Genomic DNA, 17,978 nt, shown 5'->3' on the forward strand with positions numbered 1-17,978 from the left:
TTCGTATTTTTTTTATCGCATTTCAGTGACAGAAGTAATGATGTACGTTGTTGTTGTGGGATCCAGCAGGGTGGCCTGCCGGTAATCAGCACTGGTAGCAATGCGGCCAATTCAATGATCATTAAGCAGGCACAGCTAGTTTTAGACACTACTTGCAGTAAAACACTACAGAGTACACTTATTTTTTAGACACACTGCTCACAAAAAGCCGCTAAAGAGTACAATCATTTTTTTACACACGCTACTAGCAAAAAGACTCTGAAGAGTACATTTATTTTTTGCTCACATTACTCACAAAAAACAGCTGCAGAGTAAAACTAACTTTTACACACACTACTTGCATAGACACTGCGGTACAGTTAAATTATTTGTTTAGCCAACAAATGGCACAAAGACGAAAGCAGAAAAGAATTATTTTTATTAGGCACATTGCTCATACAGACATGGCTGCAGAGTACACACAGCGGCTTATGGCACAGTACTCCCACAGGCTGGGGGTGCAGAGTACACACAGCAGCTTATGGCACAGTACTCCCACAGGCTGGGGGTGCAGAGTACACACAGCAGCTTATGGCACAGTGCTCCCACAGGCGGGGGTGCAGAGTACACACAGCAGCTTATGGCACAGTACTCCCAGAGGCGGGGGTGCAGAGTACACACAGCAGCTTATGGCACAGTACTCCCACAGGCAGGGGGTGCAGAGTACACACAGCAGCTTATGGCACAGTGCTCCCACAGGCTGGGGGTGCAGAGTACACACAGCAGCTTATGGCACAGTGCTCCCACAGGCGGGGGTGCAGAGTACACACAGCAGCTTATGGCACAGTACTCCCAGAGGCGGGGGTGCAGAGTACACACAGCAGCTTATGGCACAGTACTCCCACAGGCGGGGGTGCAGAGTACACACAGCAGCTTATGGCACAGTACTCCCACAGGCTGGGGGTGCAGAGTACACACAGCAGCTTATGGCACAGTACTCCCAGAGGCGGGGGTGCAGAGTACACACAGCAGCTTATGGCACAGTGCTCCCACAGGCGGGGGCTGCAGAGTGAACATTGCGGCTCTTGGCACAGTACTCCCAGAGGCGGGGGTGCAGAGTACACACAGCAGCTTATGGCACAGTGCTCCCACAGGCTGGGGGTGCAGAGTACACACAGCAGCTTATGGCACAGTACTCCCACAGGCTGGGGGTGCAGAGTACACACAGCAGCTTATGGCACAGTACTCCCAGAGGCGGGGGTGCAGAGTACACACAGCAGCTTATGGCACAGTACTCCCACAGGCGGGGGTGCAGAGTACACACAGCAGCTTATGGCACAGTGCTCCCACAGGCTGGGGGTGCAGAGTACACACAGCAGCTTATGGCACAGTACTCCCAGAGGCGGGGGTGCAGAGTACACACAGCAGCTTATGGCACAGTGCTCCCACAGGCTGGGGGTGCAGAGTACACACAGCAGCTTATGGCACAGTACTCCCACAGGCTGGGGGTGCAGAGTACACACAGCAGCTTATGGCACAGTACTCCCACAGGCGGGGGTGCAGAGTACACACAGCAGCTTATGGCACAGTGCTCCCACAGGCGGGGACTGCAGAGTGAACATTGCGGCTCTTGGCACAGTACTCCCAGAGGCGGGGGTGCAGAGTACACACAGCAGCTTATGGCGCAGTACTCCAAATGTGTCAAGTGCAGAGTAAACACAGATTTGTGACAAAGTGCTCTAGCACTGTCCCTCACTCTAACTGCATCCTATACCTACAATAAAGGGAGCAGAATTGTGGTGACACGCTTGATCTGGCATTTAAACAGGCTGGGTCACTTCCTGCACTCGACAATCCAGCCATGTCCATCCTTGGCATGTCTGTGATGGCTCAGGAAGAGCCCACAGCCTAAAAGCTTGTTGATTGGCTGTGCTGCAGCCTATCAGCAAACTTTATTAGGTAGCTGAACCCGGACAGAAAACCGGACATCCAGTAAAAAAATCAGTGATCGTACCCGACACAAAGTGTGCGGTACGAACCTCAAACTTCACAGTTCAGTTTCACTCATTTCTAAACTTGAGATACAGTTTCCCATCAATGGAACATCACCTGTCTGATTTGAGATCTCTCCATGTAAACACGTGACACAGGCATAGCAACATAATGGTTTCCCTTGCAAAGCGGTCTTCCGGAATCCAATGGTGCAGCTGTTACTACAACTTGAGAGTGGGACCTAGAAACAGTAAAGATTAATTGTATGTCTCGAAGATGATGTTTAATTTTAAAGGTCATGTCAAATCAAACAGATAATTAAATGGTGGTGGAAGTGGAAAGATGAGAACATCGGATTAACATTCTGAGAGCTCATACTCATCTGCGAGGAAAATGGACAAGTGCAATTTGATAACATATCGGATTGCTCTCTGACCAATATTAATCTATGATTCCCTGATTTTTTTTCAGCGGAATTTAGACTGAGAACAAAAAGCCCAGCATGCTGTGATTTTCGGATGAGACTCGCTAATGCAAGTCAGTGGGTGTGGTAAAAATAATCGGACCATGGAAGTGCCATCCGATTTTTACACACCGATGTCCTTGAAAACCCAATAATTCAGCCGCTGCATGCAGTAAAATCACAGCATAACCTGACAAAATAGAATAGACATATACCCACAGTATAGGTAGATATAAAGATGTCAGTGACATATATAATTACTACAGTGCGTGTGTAGCTTACTGTACATGTATTTTTTTAACTAAATAATTTATTTTCTGAAAAAAATGGTATGGGATCCCTCAACATTTACTAATCAGCAGAGGGAAAGCAGACAGTTGGGGCAGATTTTTATAGCCTGGGAGGGGAATATTTCCCATGGAACTCCCCAGGCTATTAGTATCAACTAACAGCTGTATACTTAGCCTCTTCTAGTTATTAAAATGGGGGGACTCCCCCCCAAAAAGTATGGCCCCCTAAAATTAACAACCAGCAAAGGCTATGCAGACAGCTGTGGGCTGATTATTTATAGGTTAGGAAGGGGCCATAAACATTAGCTCTCAACCACCCCAGAAATAAGCTGCACCGATTCTAATGCTTAGCCTTGCTCTTCTCACTTGCCATGGTGCAGTGGAAAGTTGTTGATTGTATTGGAGTTAATGTCACCTTTGTATTGCCAGGTCACATCAAGCCCAGAGGTTAGTAATTGAGAGGCATCTACTGTATGAGACGACCCCATTACTAAGACCATAGTCAAATTGTAAAAATAAATAACATCCAGAATAACACACTTTCTCTCATTCTAGCTTCCTATCAAACTTAGGTCTGCCATCGAACCTAGAAAAATGTGAGGATGTTTTGGGTTGGATGGCAGACAAAGGCTCCAGTGTGTTGACAGGCAGCACCATAAAGTCATCCACATGGGCCAGTATCAGTAGCTAAGAGGCTGCACCTCACAATCCTCAATCTGGTCTTCCTTCCTCCCCCCATCAAGAGTCCCAGGAGATATATCACCACAAAGTTGGCCACTCCAAGGAGCTGTGCTTACGTTCCCTTTTAATTATTCTGGCCTCTCACCATGCACTGTTAAAGAGCGTCATGAGGAGGTGGAGTGCTGTGATGCAAAAATATTTGAGCACCCACTGCCAGAAGAAAGCCACGTTGGGGAACATCAATTCATGTTTGAAGAGGTGTAGGATAATGACGCACAGTTGCAATCAGGTCAGAATAAAATTAAAACTCAAAAGGATGATCAGATCGATGAGTTGGAAGATGACATGGTCAATGAAGAGGCCATTGATCCATCCTGGCACTGTGGCACACATAGCAAGCACACCAGTGCAGAAAGGGAAGGATCCATAGCACGAAAACAGGCAAGAAAAGGTAATGGTTTGACCAGAGGGAGAACATGGTCAACTTTTGCACAGGGCCACATCACTTGGCTAGATAACAGGTCAAGGGTGCATTGTTCCCTTGTATGGCAGTTTTTTATCTAAATGTCCTTCAGACAAAACAACTGTAATTTGCTAAACTGAGCACCACCAGCAAGCATAATCACATGGCAGTCAAGCACCCCAGTAGGTGGATGGAATGCCTGGGTATAAAATCTGTGTCTGAGGTTGTAACCATTGCCACTTTCCCTCTGTCATGGCCTTCCCAATCTGCTGTCCAGGAAGCAGGTGCTGATGCCTCCGGCCCACAACCTATGGTTGCACAAACACAACAGTCAGCAACCACGTCCAGTTCATTGTCACAGTGCAGCGTTCAGTTGTCCCTGCCCCAGATCTTTAAGAGGAAGCAGAAATATCCACCCTCTGGTCCAAATGCTAAACGCCCACATTTCCAAATTGCTATAGCAGCAAATGTTGCTGTTTTGGCATGTAGGAACTGACCTCTTTGCGGTGCCAGGTTCATGGTACTTGCTTTTCAGCCGCCACTAATTTCACTGTGTGTCATCCCCACATTAGAGAAGCACATGTTACACAATGTCAGATGTGCTCTGGCCAACGCAGTCACAGAGAAGGTCCACCTAACCACAAATATGTGGACAAGATCTTGTGGACGGGGATACTACATTTCCCTGACAGCACACTGGATGAACTTGGTGGAGCCTTGGACAGAGTCAAAGGCAGGGACATTACACATCTTAACTATGCCAAGAATAGTGGGCCCAACTTCCATTAGGATTTCAGCTTATACTAATTGTCTCTCCTCCTCCTTTTGATCCTTCATGGAAGTAGCCTCCTCATCACTCCCCAGTTGTGCATTCTACAGCACTAACTTGGCAAAGTGGCTGATCAGTGGATCTCCCCGCTGAACTTCCAAACAGGTCTAATTGTGTGCGACAATGGACATAACTTGGTGGTGGCTTTAACCCCTTCATGACCCAGCCTATTTTGACCTTAAAGACCTTGCCGTTTTTTGCAATTCTGACCAGTGTCCCTTCATGAGGTAATAACTCAGGAACGCTTCAATGGATCCTAGCGGTTCTGAGATTGTTTTTTCGTGACATATTGGGCTTCATGTTAGTGGTAAATTTAGGTCAATAAATTCTGTGTTTATTTGTGATAAAAACGGAAATTTGGCGAAAATTTTGAAAATTTCGCAATTTTCACATTTTGAATTTTTATTCTGTTAAACCAGAGAGTTATGTGACACAAAATAGTTAATAAATAACATTTCCCACACGTCTACTTTACATCAGCACAATTTTGGAAACAAAATTTTTTTTTGCTAGGAAGTTATAAGGGTTAAAATTTGACCAGCGATTTCTCATTTTTACAACGAAATTTACAAAACCATTTTTTTTAGGGACCACCTCACATTTGAAGTCAGTTTGAGGGGTCTATATGGCTGAAAATACCCAAAAGTGACACCATTCTAAAAACTGCACCCCTCAAGGTGCACAAAACCACATTCAAGAAGTTTATTAACCCTTCAGGTGCTTCACAGCAGCAGAAGCAACATGGAAGGAAAAAATGAACATTTAACTTTTTAGTCACAAAAATGATTTTTCAGCAACAATTTTTTTATTTTCCCAATGGTAAAAGGAGAAACTGAACCACGTACGTTGTTGTCCAATTTGTCCTGAGTACGCTGATACCTCATATGTGGGGGTAAACCACTGTTTGGGCGCACGGCAGGGCTTGGAAGGGAAGGAGCGCCATTTGACTTTTTGAATGAAAAATTGGCTGCACTCTTTAGCGGACACCATGTCACATTTGGAGAGCCCCCGTGTGCCTAAAAATTGGAGCTCCCCCACAAGTGACCCCATTTTGGAAACTAGACGCCCCAAGGAACTTATCTAGATGCATAGTGAGCCCTTTAAACCCCCAGGTGCTTCACAAATTGATCCGTAAAAATGAAAAAGTACTTTTTTTTCACAAAAAAATTCTTTTAGCCTCAATTTTTTCATTTTCACATGGACAACAGGATAAAATGGATCCTAAAATTTGTTTGGCAATTTCTCCTGAGTACACCGATACTTCACATGTGGGGGTAAACCACTGTTTGGGCACATGGTAAGGCTCGGAAGGGAAGGAGCGCCATTTGACTTTTTGAATGAAAAATTATCTCCATCGATAGCGGACACCATGTCGCGTTTGGAGAGACCCTGTGTGCTTAAACATTGGAGCTCCCCCACAAGTGACCCCATTTTGGAAACTGGACCCCCCAAGGAACTTATCTAGATGCCTAGTGAGCACTTTAAACCCTCAGGTGCTTCACAAATTGATCCGTAAAAAGGAAAAAGTACTTTTTTTTCACAAAAAATTTATTTTCGCCTCAATTTTTTCATTTTCACATAGGCAATAGGATAAAATGGATCCTAAAATTTGTTGAGCAATTTCTCCCGAGTACGCCGATACCTCATATGTGGGGGTAAACCACTGTTTGGGCACACGGCAGGGCTCGGAAGGGAAGGCGCGCCTTTTAACTTTTTGAATGGAAAATTAGCTCCAATTGTTAGCGGACACCATGTCGCATTTGGAGAGCCCCTGTGTGCCTATGCAATGGAGCTCCCCCACAAGTGACCCCATTTTGGAAACTAGACCCCCCAAGGAACTTATCTAGATGCATACTGAGCACTTTAAACCCCCAGGTGCTTCACAGAAGTTTATAATGCAGAGCCATGAAAATAAAAAATAATTTTTCTTTTCTCAAAAATGATTTTTTAGCCTGGAATTTCCTATTTTGCCAATGGTAATAGGAGAAATTGGACCACAAATGTTGTTGTCCAGTTTGTCCTGAGTATGCAGATACCCCATATGTGGGGGTAAACCACTGTTTGGGCGCACGGCAGGGCTCAGAAGGGAAGGCACGCCATTTGGCTTTTTAAATGGAAAATTATCTCCAATCATTAGCGGACACCATGTCGCGTTTGGAGAGCCCCTGTGTGCCTAAACATTGGAGATCCCCCACAAATTACCCCATTTTGGAAACTAGACCCCCAAAGGAACTAATCTAGATGTGTAGTGAGCACTTTGAACCCTCAAGTGCTTCACAGAAGTTTATAACGCAGAGCCATGAAAATAAAAAAAAAAATTATTTTTTCAAAAATGAATTTTAGCCCGCAATTTTTTATTTTCCCAAGGGTAACAGGAGAAATTTGACCCCAAAAGTTGTTGTCCAGTTTCTCCTGAGTACGCTGATACCCCATATGTGGGGGTAAACCACTGTTTAGGCACATGCTGGGGCTCGGAAGTGAAGTAGTGACGTTTTGAAATGCAGACTTTGATGGAATGCTCTGCGGGCGTCACGTTGCGTTTGCAGAGCCCCTGATGTGGCTAAACAGTAGAAACCCCCCACAAGTGACCCCATTTTGGAAACTAGACCCCGAAAGGAACTTATCTAGATGTGAGGTGAGCACTTTGAACCCCCAAGTGCTTCACAGAAGTTCATAACACAGAGCAGTGAAAATAATAAATACGTTTTCTTTCCTCAAAAATAATTTTTTAGCCCAGAATTTTTTATTTTCCCAAGGGTTACAGGAGAAATTGGACCACAAAAGTTGTTGTCCAGTTTCTCCTGAGTACGCTGATACCCCATGTGTGGGGGTAAACCACTGTTTGGGCACACGTGGGGGCTCAGAAGGGAAGTAGTGACTTTTGAAATGCAGACTTTGATGGAATGGTCTGCGGGCGTCACATTGCGTTTGCAGAGCCCCTGGTGTGCCTAAACAGTAGAAACCCCCACAAGTGACCCCATTTTGGAAACTAGACCCCCAAAGGAACTTATCTAGATGTGTGGTGAGCACTTTCAACCCCCAAGTGCTTTACAGAAGTTTATAACGCAGAGCCGTGAAAATAATAAATACGTTTTCTTTCCTCAAAAATAATTTTTTAGCCCAGAATTTTTTATTTTCCCAAGGGTTACAGGAGAAATTGGACCACAAAAGTTGTTGTCCAGTTTCTCCTGAGTACGCTGATACCCCATGTGTGGGGGTAAACCACTGTTTGGGCACACGTGGGGGCTCAGAAGGGAAGTAGTGACTTTTGAAATGCAGACTTTGATGGAATGGTCTGCGGGCGTCACATTGCGTTTGCAGAGCCCCTGGTGTGCCTAAACAGTAGAAACCCCCCACAAGTGACCCCATTTTGGAAACTAGACCCCCAAAGGAACTTATCTAGATGTGTGGTGAGCACTTTCAACCCCCAAGTGCTTTACAGAAGTTTATAACGCAGAGCCGTGAAAATAATAAATACGTTTTCTTTCCTCAAAAATAATTTTTTAGCCCAGAATTTTTTATTTTCCCAAGGGTTACAGGAGAAATTGGACCACAAAAGTTGTTGTCCAGTTTCTCCTGAGTACGCTGATGCCCCATGTGTGGGGGTAAACCACTGTTTGGGCACACGTGGGGGCTCAGAAGGGAAGTAGTGACTTTTGAAATGCAGACTTTGATGGAATGGTCTGCGGGCGTCACGTTGCGTTTGCAGAGCCCCTGGTGTGCCTAAACAGTAGAAACCCCCCACAAGTGACCCCATTTTGGAAACTAGACCCCCCAAGGAACTTATCTAGATATGTGGTGAGCACTTTGAACCCCCAAGTGCTTCACAGACGTTTACAACGCAGAGCCGTGAAAATAAAAAATCATTTTTCTTTCCTCAAAAATGATGTTTTAGCAAGCAATTTTTTATTTTCTCAAGGGTAACAGGAGAAATTGGACCCCAGTAATTGTTGCGCAGTTTGTCCTGAGTATGCTGGTACCCCATATGTGGGGGTAAACCACTGTTTGGGCACACGTCGGGGTTCGGAAGTGAGGGAGCACCATTTGAATTTTTGAATACAAGATTGGCTGGAATCAATGGTGGCGCCATGTTGCGTTTGGAGACCCCCTGAAGTGCCTAAACAGTGGAAACCCCTCAATTCTACCTCCAACACACCCCTAACCCTTATCCCAACTGTAGCCGTAACCCTAATCACAACCCTAACCCCAACACACCCCTAACCACAACCCTAACCCCAACACACCCCTAACCCTAACCACAACCCTAATTCCAACCCAACTCTAAGGCTATGTGCCAACGTTGCGGATTCGTATGAGATTTTTCAGCATCATTTTTGAAAAATCCGCGGGTAAAAGGCACTGCGTTTTACCTGTGGATTTACCGTGGATTTCCAGTGTTTTTTGTGCGGATTTCACCTGTGGATTCCTATTGAGGAACAAGTGTAAAACGCTGCGGAATCCGCACAAAGAATTGGCATGCTGCGGAAAATACAACGCAGCGTTCCCGTGCGGTATTTTCTGCACCATGGGCACAGCGGATTTGGTTTTCCATATGTTTACATGGTACTGTAAACCCGATGGAACACTGCTGCGGATCCGCAGCGGCCAATCCGCACCGTGTGCACATAGCCTAATTCTAAAGGTATGTGCACACGCTGCGGAAAACGCTGCGGATCCGCAGCAGTTTCCCATGAGTTTACAGTTCAATGTGAACCTATGGGAACCAAAAATCGCTGTACACATGCTGCGGAAAAACTGCACGGAAACGCAGCGGTTTACATTCCGCAGCATGTCACTTCTTTCTGCGGATTCCGCAGCGGTTTTAGAACTGCTCCAATAGAAAATCGCAGTTGTAAAACCGCAGTGAAATGCGCAGAAAAACCGCGGTAAATCCACGATAAATCGGCAGCGGTTTAGCACTGTGGATTTTTCAAATCCGCTGCGGAAAAATCCGCATAGGACCAGAATACGTGTGCACATACCGAAACCCTAACCCTAGCCCTAACCCTACCCCTAACCCTACCCCTACCCCTAACCCTAGCCCTAACCCTACCCCTACCCCTAACCCTACCCCTAACCCTAACCCTACCCCTAACCCTAACCCTACCCCTAACCCTAACCCTAGTTCTTACCCCAACCTTAGTGAAAAAAAAAAAAATTCTTTATTTTTTTTATTGTCCCTATCTATGGGGGTGACAAAGGGGGGGGTCATTTACTATTTTTTTTATTTTGATCACTGAGATAGGATATATCTCAGTGATCAAAATTCACTCTGGAACGAATCTGCCGGCCGGCAGATTCGGCGGGCGCACTGCACATGCGCCCGCCATTTTGGAAGATGGCGGCGCCCAGGAAAGAAGACGGACGGACCTCGGGCGGCCAGGTAAGTATAAGGGGGGGGAGATCAGGGCACGGGGGGGGCGTCGGAGCACGGGGGGGTGGATCGGATCATGGGGGGGGTGGATCGGAACACGGGAGGGAGGATTGGAGCACGGGGAAGGATTGGAGCACGGGGTGAGGGATCGCTGTGCGGGGGGGGTGGATCGGAGCACGGGGGGGGGTCGCTGTGTGCGGGGGGGGGATCGGAGTGCGGGGGGGTTTGATTGCAGCACAGGGGGTGTGATTGGTGCACGGGGAAGCGGACAGGAGGACGGGGGAGCGGAGCACAGGACGGAGGGGAGCGGACCACAGATCGGGGGGCTGGGGGGGCGATCGGAGGGGTGGGGTGGGTGCACATAAGTGTTTCCAGCCATGGCCGATGATATTGCAGCATCGGCCATGGCTGGATTGTAATATTTCACCAGTTTTTTAGGTGAAATATTACAAATCGCTCTGATTGGCAGTTTCACTTTCAACAGCCAATCAGAGCGATCGTAGCCACGAGGGGGTGAAGCCACCCCCCCTGGGCTAAACTACCACTCCCCCTGTCCCTGCAGATCGGGTGAAATGGGAGTTAACCCTTTCACCCGGCCTGCAGGGACGCGATCTTTCCATGACGCATATGCTGCGTCATGGGTCGGAATGGCACCGACTTTCATGACGCAGCGTATGCGTCAAAGGTCGGGAAGGGGTTAAAGCTTGTAAAACTCGTACACGCTCCATGCATGGTCCACGTGCTGAACTTGGTTGTTCAGTGGTTTCTGAAAACATACCCTAAGTTGCTGGACCTACTTGCTACAATACGCTGTGTTAGCACCCATTTCCAAAAGTCTTCTCAGGCTTTCACCAGTCTGGCTGCATTGCAACAGCGCTTTAATTTGCCTAATCACTGACATGATTTATGATCTACTCACGCACTGGAATTCGAGTGGCTTACTGAGCAGCAGAGTGCAGTGACTAAATTCCAGCTTCTCAATGCTCTTCAGAGTAACACTCAGTTCCCACACATAACAACTGTCGAGTAGGTGTGGATCGCTGACATGTGTAAGGTTCTTCAAAACTTTGAGTATTGCACGAAGATGGTGAGCGCTGATGATGCTATTATCAGTGTAACTATCTCACTGCTCTGTCTAGTAAAAGGTTCACTGGAGAATCTCAAACAGGAAGCATTGAATGCCGATCAGTTGGCTATGGAGCAAGATTTTACAATGGCTGATACCACCCTCCCAACACATCAGCAAGGTATATCTGTGGATGTAAGTATGACAAGGAGGGAGAAGTTGACCAAAGATGGTGAAGGAGTAATTAAGTGACCATAACAGCATCCTTCCTGATTCTTCAGTGCCCTATAACTATTGTTTGTCCAAGCTGCACACTTGGCCTGACCTCTCCTTGTATGCCTTGGAGGTGCTTCTATGCCCTGCCACAAGTGTGACCAGGTTTTTATTTCGGAGAGTGCAATCATAACGGATAGGCGCACACAACTGTCAAAGGAAAATGCCGACAGGCCGTCTCTTCTAAAATTGAACAAGGTCTGGATTTCCACTGAATATGGAAGCCCTCCAGATGATAGCAATCCAATCTAAATTCTCCCAAATGTTCTTTTTTGTAAGTTGTCTTAACATCCATGCCTTACCATCCAAACCCATTTTATTCTGGAAATCACCTCCTAATACTCCAGCTACTGCAAAAAGTACTAAATGGTCATATATTTATACCCGACGTAGGTAATATTTTTAAATTTGTAAACCTTTGTACATTGTGCAATGGTGAAATGTGTACTCCCTATCTATAGCAATTATAGCTACAAAATTTATTATGAGGTCCCCATTACGGTCTCTCTCAACGGGTATGATACAGACCCCTTGGGTAATTTTTTGAAATCTTTGGACATTGTGCAATGGAAATTCGACATAGTACCTCTGCATACGCAATACACTGCTGATATACGCAGCACCTCGGTAAGCGGGCGGAACGCATGGGTTTCAAATCTGTGTCTGAAGGTGAAACCACTGGCCCTTCCCCTGTGTTATGTCCTTGCTAATCGGCTGTCCAGGAAGCTGGCACTGATGCCTCTTGCCCACACCCTGCAGTTGCACATAGAGTAAGAACATTCAGTAACCACATCTACTTTTTGGTCCCAGAGCAGTGTTAAGTTTTCACTTGTCAGGATATATGTCTCTTCCTTATTGTTAGCACTTTACATTGTCCATTCCTGGCTTTTCCAGACTCGTAACTGAAACTTGTGTCTCTATATTAAACCATCGCTTCCCTTACATTTTCAAAATTTTTGTAAAAAAAAAAATGGTGGTGGGGTATTGGCGAGTTTCTGTACATTATAAGCAGGTCTAAGAGACTGGGTTAAAACGGTCCACAGACCTATTCAGTCCTCAGCCTTACACATATTGGAACATGGGCATTGCCACACTAAGGCCTTTACCTGCGCTCCATAGCACTGCCTGTCACCTGAGTAATACACTCCAAAGACCTTGTCACTCTGTGTGACATACCCTGTAATTACTCCATTGTTGCTGAAAACCATGCAAAAGATCCATTCTGCCTGGTTGTGTAGTTTCCAGAAGAAGTACGTAGGCTTGTTCAGATTGGTCAATGGCACTCCTGGCTCTTTCCCTTGAGGAGGCTGCTTCCAAGTAAAATAATTAAGTAAATAAGGCAGCACACTGCAGCGCTAAAACATGCAAACTTGAAAACACGAAATTTGAACTGCATTACTGCACTAGAAATATGAAAAATGAGAGCTTTTAGCGCATAAAAATGGCCAATTTTATGTGTACCTGGTAGCCCCTTTACGGCATCTCTCTTATACCAGGTCTTAAACTTGCCTTACCTCGCTGAGAATAAACGTCTCCATCTGAATGGGCACATGTGAAACCTCTTCTTAGACTAAAATTCTCTCTCTCTGTGGAGGGGTATTGGACCTGCTGTAATTAAAACACCTGTGGCTAGGAGGCGGAGTGCACGATCAGAAGGCTAGAGAATACATTTCAAAAACCTGACCTGCACATCCAAACATAGACTAAGTGTGAACAGGTGCTGATCCTAGAGTCGCCAACTCGTATATAGTTAAGTAAATAAGGCAGCACACTGCAGCGCTAAAACATACAAACTTGAAAACACGAAATTTGAACTGCATTACTGCACTAGAAATCTGAAAAATGAGACCGTTTAGCGCATAAAAATGGCCAATTTTATGTGTACCTGGTAGCCCCTTTACGGCATGTACCCATTCAGATGGAGACATTTATTCTCAGCGAGGTAAGGCAAGCGTAGGACCTGGTATAAGAGAGATGCCGTAAAGTGGCTACCAGGTACACATAAAATTGGCCATTTTTATGCGCTAAACGCTCTCATTTTTCATATTTCTAGTGCAGTAATGCAGTTCAAATTTCGTGTTTTCAAGTTTGCATGTTTTAGCGCCGCAGTGTGCTGCCTTATTTACTTAACTATATACGAGTTGGCGACTCTAGGTTCAGCACCTGTTCACACTTAGTCTATGTTTGGATGTGCAGGTCAGGTTTTTGAAAAGGAATCCAAGTAAAATAAGGCTTGTACATGTTCCTGACATGGTTTTCAGGCCTGACAGTCTGACCACAATACAGGCCCTCACTTGCATACACGGTATGAAGAATTTAATTCTAATACTATTGATGTCTGGTAGAATTCAAATTCCTGACACCGATCATACAGCTCCCCCAACTCCTGTATTATATTCCCCTTAAAGCGGCTTCACCCGCTATGACAGTGGCTCCATTGGGATCCGGTGGCCAAAATGAACTGTGGAGCTTTCAAAACTCAGGTTTCACAGCACCTGCTGTCCCTCTGAAAATGTGAAGAGAGGGTCGCATAATGACATGGCGGTGGATATGGTGGTGGTGGCGGGCGAAGCCCAAAATTCAAAAAGGCATGTTTTATCGGGCATGGGGAATATGTATTCCACTATCTTGCTAACTATATGGCATGAGGACAGGACCTCCCTCCCAAATGTAGGAGTGATAGCCCTCACAAATATAAAAGGAAAAACTGAAGCCAAAACGCTACATGTGAACATATGCTAAAGGGGAGGTATAATTTTTCTTATTACTTTTTTATTTTGCTTTACATACAAATAATTATAAAGGAAATAATGTTTCTTAGCATTACTCCCTGTAAAAAGCAATTTAGGTTTGGTTTGGTAGGTTTTTTATAAATTCGTAAAACCGTTGCAATAGTCAGACAACATTATTCCCAGATACCATATATGAGTCAGGAATGCACGCCGGCATCTTCTTTATGCTCTTCCCATTTAGTTTTAGCTCTTTCCCGTCCATTTCAGCTTTTATCTCCGGCCCCCAGACCTGTTTGTTGGGTCCAGAAGAAAAATATTCGGCTTTCCCATTGACTTGCATTGGATTCATTATACGGTATGAATACACAGATATTAGGAAATATTCGGAACGAATTTCATGAATCTAAATATTTCACTATACAATTATCACTAATATAATTATTATATTGTGCAAATGACAGAATTACTCTCTGCGAAAGCTCATGTTAAAATCGCATTGCAATTGGATCGCATTTGCACATAAATCATTTGGATGGAAGGTGCTAAAAATTGCATTGCATGAAAATCACATGGCACTCGTCCCACTTTTCGGGACTGATATCAGACTGTTTTTTTTAACGGTGATGGGTATGAGCCCTGAGAATGTGTTCAGGATGTGTTTCTTTTATTGTGTTTTAGGAGCAGAAACTCTCCAAAACCAAAAGTGATTAAAAAAATAGTTTTGGCCTGAGAGTTGAGGAAGATGCCCACCATGTATCTCCTGGTATCAGAGCAGCTGAGTTTTTCTAGGCAATTCTGCTCCAGGAAAATGACAGTTGCCTTTTTCCTGAAACAGCTCCACTTCTGACTTTGCAGAAATTTTCTGCTCTGCAACCGATGTCTTTTCTCAGTATTTTTCTTTACAGTGGCTAGCGGTGCCCTAGAGGAAGTTGCCTGAAGAATTAAAATACTACTCCTTTTAACCATAAGAAGTAGTGTTGAGCGATACCTTCCGATATTCGGAAATATTGGTATCAGATTGGATCGGCCGATATCCAAAAAATATCGGATATCGCCGATACCGATACCCGATACCAATGCAAGTCAATGGGACAAAAATATCGGAATTAAAATAAACCCTTTCTTTCCTTGTAGGTTAATTCCACATGAAGGAAAACAACAAACAACAATGTAGGATGTATTGGGGGAGGTGGAGGAGACATTAAAGGCATAGAGGTTTAGCCCAATCAAATGGAATAGCAGGAATTAATTTTTTTTTAAGACGTTCGGAGTTACAAAGATTTTGACTATGTTAAGATTTTTTATATTTTACCAGATATTTATGTTTCACTACTTCCATGCTCTCCACCTTCTTTTTTACTTCTCCCACACTTTCTTCTTCATCATCCTCAGCAGCAGCATCTTTTTCATCAACTTCTTCTTCACCTTATTCATCTTCTTCTTCGCCTTCTTCCTATTCTTTTTTTTTTACATTCTTCATATTCTTTTTATTCAACGATTATTCTTCTTCATATTCTACTTCTTCATCTTCTTCATATTCTTCTTCTTCTTCATCATATTCTTATTTGTGACAGGCCTTCCTGTAGTTGTTATCTATAAAAGTTTGAAGATTACACCTTCCGTTCTGCCAGTCACAAAAGATTTACACCAGGATTTGTCCGCTTTCAGCAGCAGGTTTTTTCCAGGGGCACCACGAGGAGGAACGGACTCACCCACATACACTGCTTAGTCTTCTTCTGCTTATAATTTAGATAATATCTTTTGCTCTGATTTTTAGTCTTATGCTTAAAGGGACACTGTCACCTGGATTTGGAGGAAACAATCTTCAGCCATGGAGGCCGGGTTTTTGGGTTTTTGATTCACCCTTTCCTTACCCGCTGGCTGCATGCTGGCTGCAATATTGGATTGAAGTTCATTCTCTGTCCTCTGTAGTACATGCCTGCACAAGGCAAGATTGCACAGCGCAGGCGTGTACTATGGAGGACAGAGAATGAACTTCAATCCAATATTGCAGCCAGCATGCAGCCAGCGGGTAAGGAAAGGGTGAATCAAAAACCCAAAAACCCCGCCTCCATGGCTGAAAATTGTTCCCTCCAAATTCAGGTGACAGTGTCCCTTTAATGTTTTTCTGCAGCTTCTTGTTCTTCTGCTTCTTGGTCTTCGGGGTTGTCGTCTCCAGGGTCGTCGTCTCCATGGTCGTCGTCTTCAGGGTCGTCTGCTCCAGGGTCATCATCTCCGGGGTCATCGTCTTCTCCGGGGTGGTGTTCAGGGTCGTCGTCTCCAGTGTCGTCATCTCCGGGGTCATCGTCTTCTCCGGGGTGGTGTTCAGGGTCGTCGTCTCCAGTGTCGTCATCTCCAGGATCGTCGTCTTCTTCGGGGTGGTCTTCAGGGTCATCGTCTTTAGGGTCATCGTCAGGGAGATCCAGAGTGATTAGCAAAAACCATTCCAAAAGCTTGAACTTGGAAATGTAGCAGAAGGTACAAGATGGCTGAGGAACTTCCAAGAACCAGCTGACTGTACTGGAACCCGGATGGCTACCCGAAGGTACAAGAGCCAATGGAACTACCGAGGACAAGCTGATGGTACTGGAACCTGGTTACTAAGCAGGAGGTACCCGTGCCACAAAGCACTACCAAGGACCACCAGATGTTGGTGGAACTCTGATACCGAGAAGGAGGCACCTAAGCCAAAGGCTCTGCCTGGAACCAGCTGATGGTACTGGAACCAGGATGGGGAGCAGACGGTACAAGAGCCAAAGACACTGCCGAGAACCAGCTGACGGTACTGGAACCCGGATGGCCACCCGAAGGTTCAAGAGCCGATGGAACTACCAAGGACCAGCTGACGGTACAGGAACCTGGTTACTAAGCAGGAGGTACCCGTGCCAGAAAGCACTACCAAGGACCACCAGACGTTGTTGGTACTCAGATACCGAGAAGGAGGCACCTAAGCCAAAGGCTCTGCCTGGAACCAGCTGATAGTGCTGGAACCAGGATGGGTAGCAGAAGGTACAAGAGCAAAAGACACTGCCGAGAACCAGCTGACGGTAATGGAACCCGGATGGGTAGCAGAAGGTACAAAAGCCAATGGAACTACCGAAGACCAGCTGACGGTACTGGAACCCAGTTACTAAGCTGGAGGTACCCGTGCCAGAAAGCACTACCAAGGACCACCAGACATTGGTGGACCTCGGATACCTGGAAGGAGGCACCTAAGCCAAAGGCTCTGCCTGGAACCAGCTGACGGTACTGGAACCAGGGGGACCTATTCAAGATTATCTTTCAAAGAACCAGCTAATGGTGCTGGAACTCAGATAGGCAGCAGAAGGTCCACATGAAAAAAAAAATGCTAGGCAATTACCGAAAACCCACAATTCTACAGGGGAAGCTTGTCCTATTGGCACTATGGAACCAGCCTTGATTGCCTTTTCCCGCAGCCCACATAGGAAGCACCTAAACTGCAGGCACCATAGAGTTGGCTAACCCGACCACAACCCAACAGGACAACGTATTGGAGACAAAGTGACCAAGACACTACCCGGAAACAACTGGCGTGCTGGAACCAGGTTGGGCAGGAGGGAGTACCCGTGCCAAAGACACTTCTGAGCAGCAACTGGCTGCGGCCTAATTGGATCAATTTGAAAGGGAACCTGTGACCCCTCCAGGTGTTTGTAACTAAAAGAGTCACCTTGTGCAGCACAGCATTAATGCTGCACAAGGAAAAGGTGGCTCTTTTAGTTATGCTCCTTGCACACGCTGAAGTAAACACTTATAAAATGTGCCCCTTCATACCGTGAACCGTCCCAGAGGTGGGACTTTCCTTCTTAATGAGACAC

Source organism: Ranitomeya imitator, chromosome 4, assembly GCF_032444005.1.
Source record: "Ranitomeya imitator isolate aRanImi1 chromosome 4, aRanImi1.pri, whole genome shotgun sequence".
In the NCBI taxonomy this organism is placed as follows: Eukaryota; Metazoa; Chordata; class Amphibia; order Anura; family Dendrobatidae; genus Ranitomeya; species Ranitomeya imitator.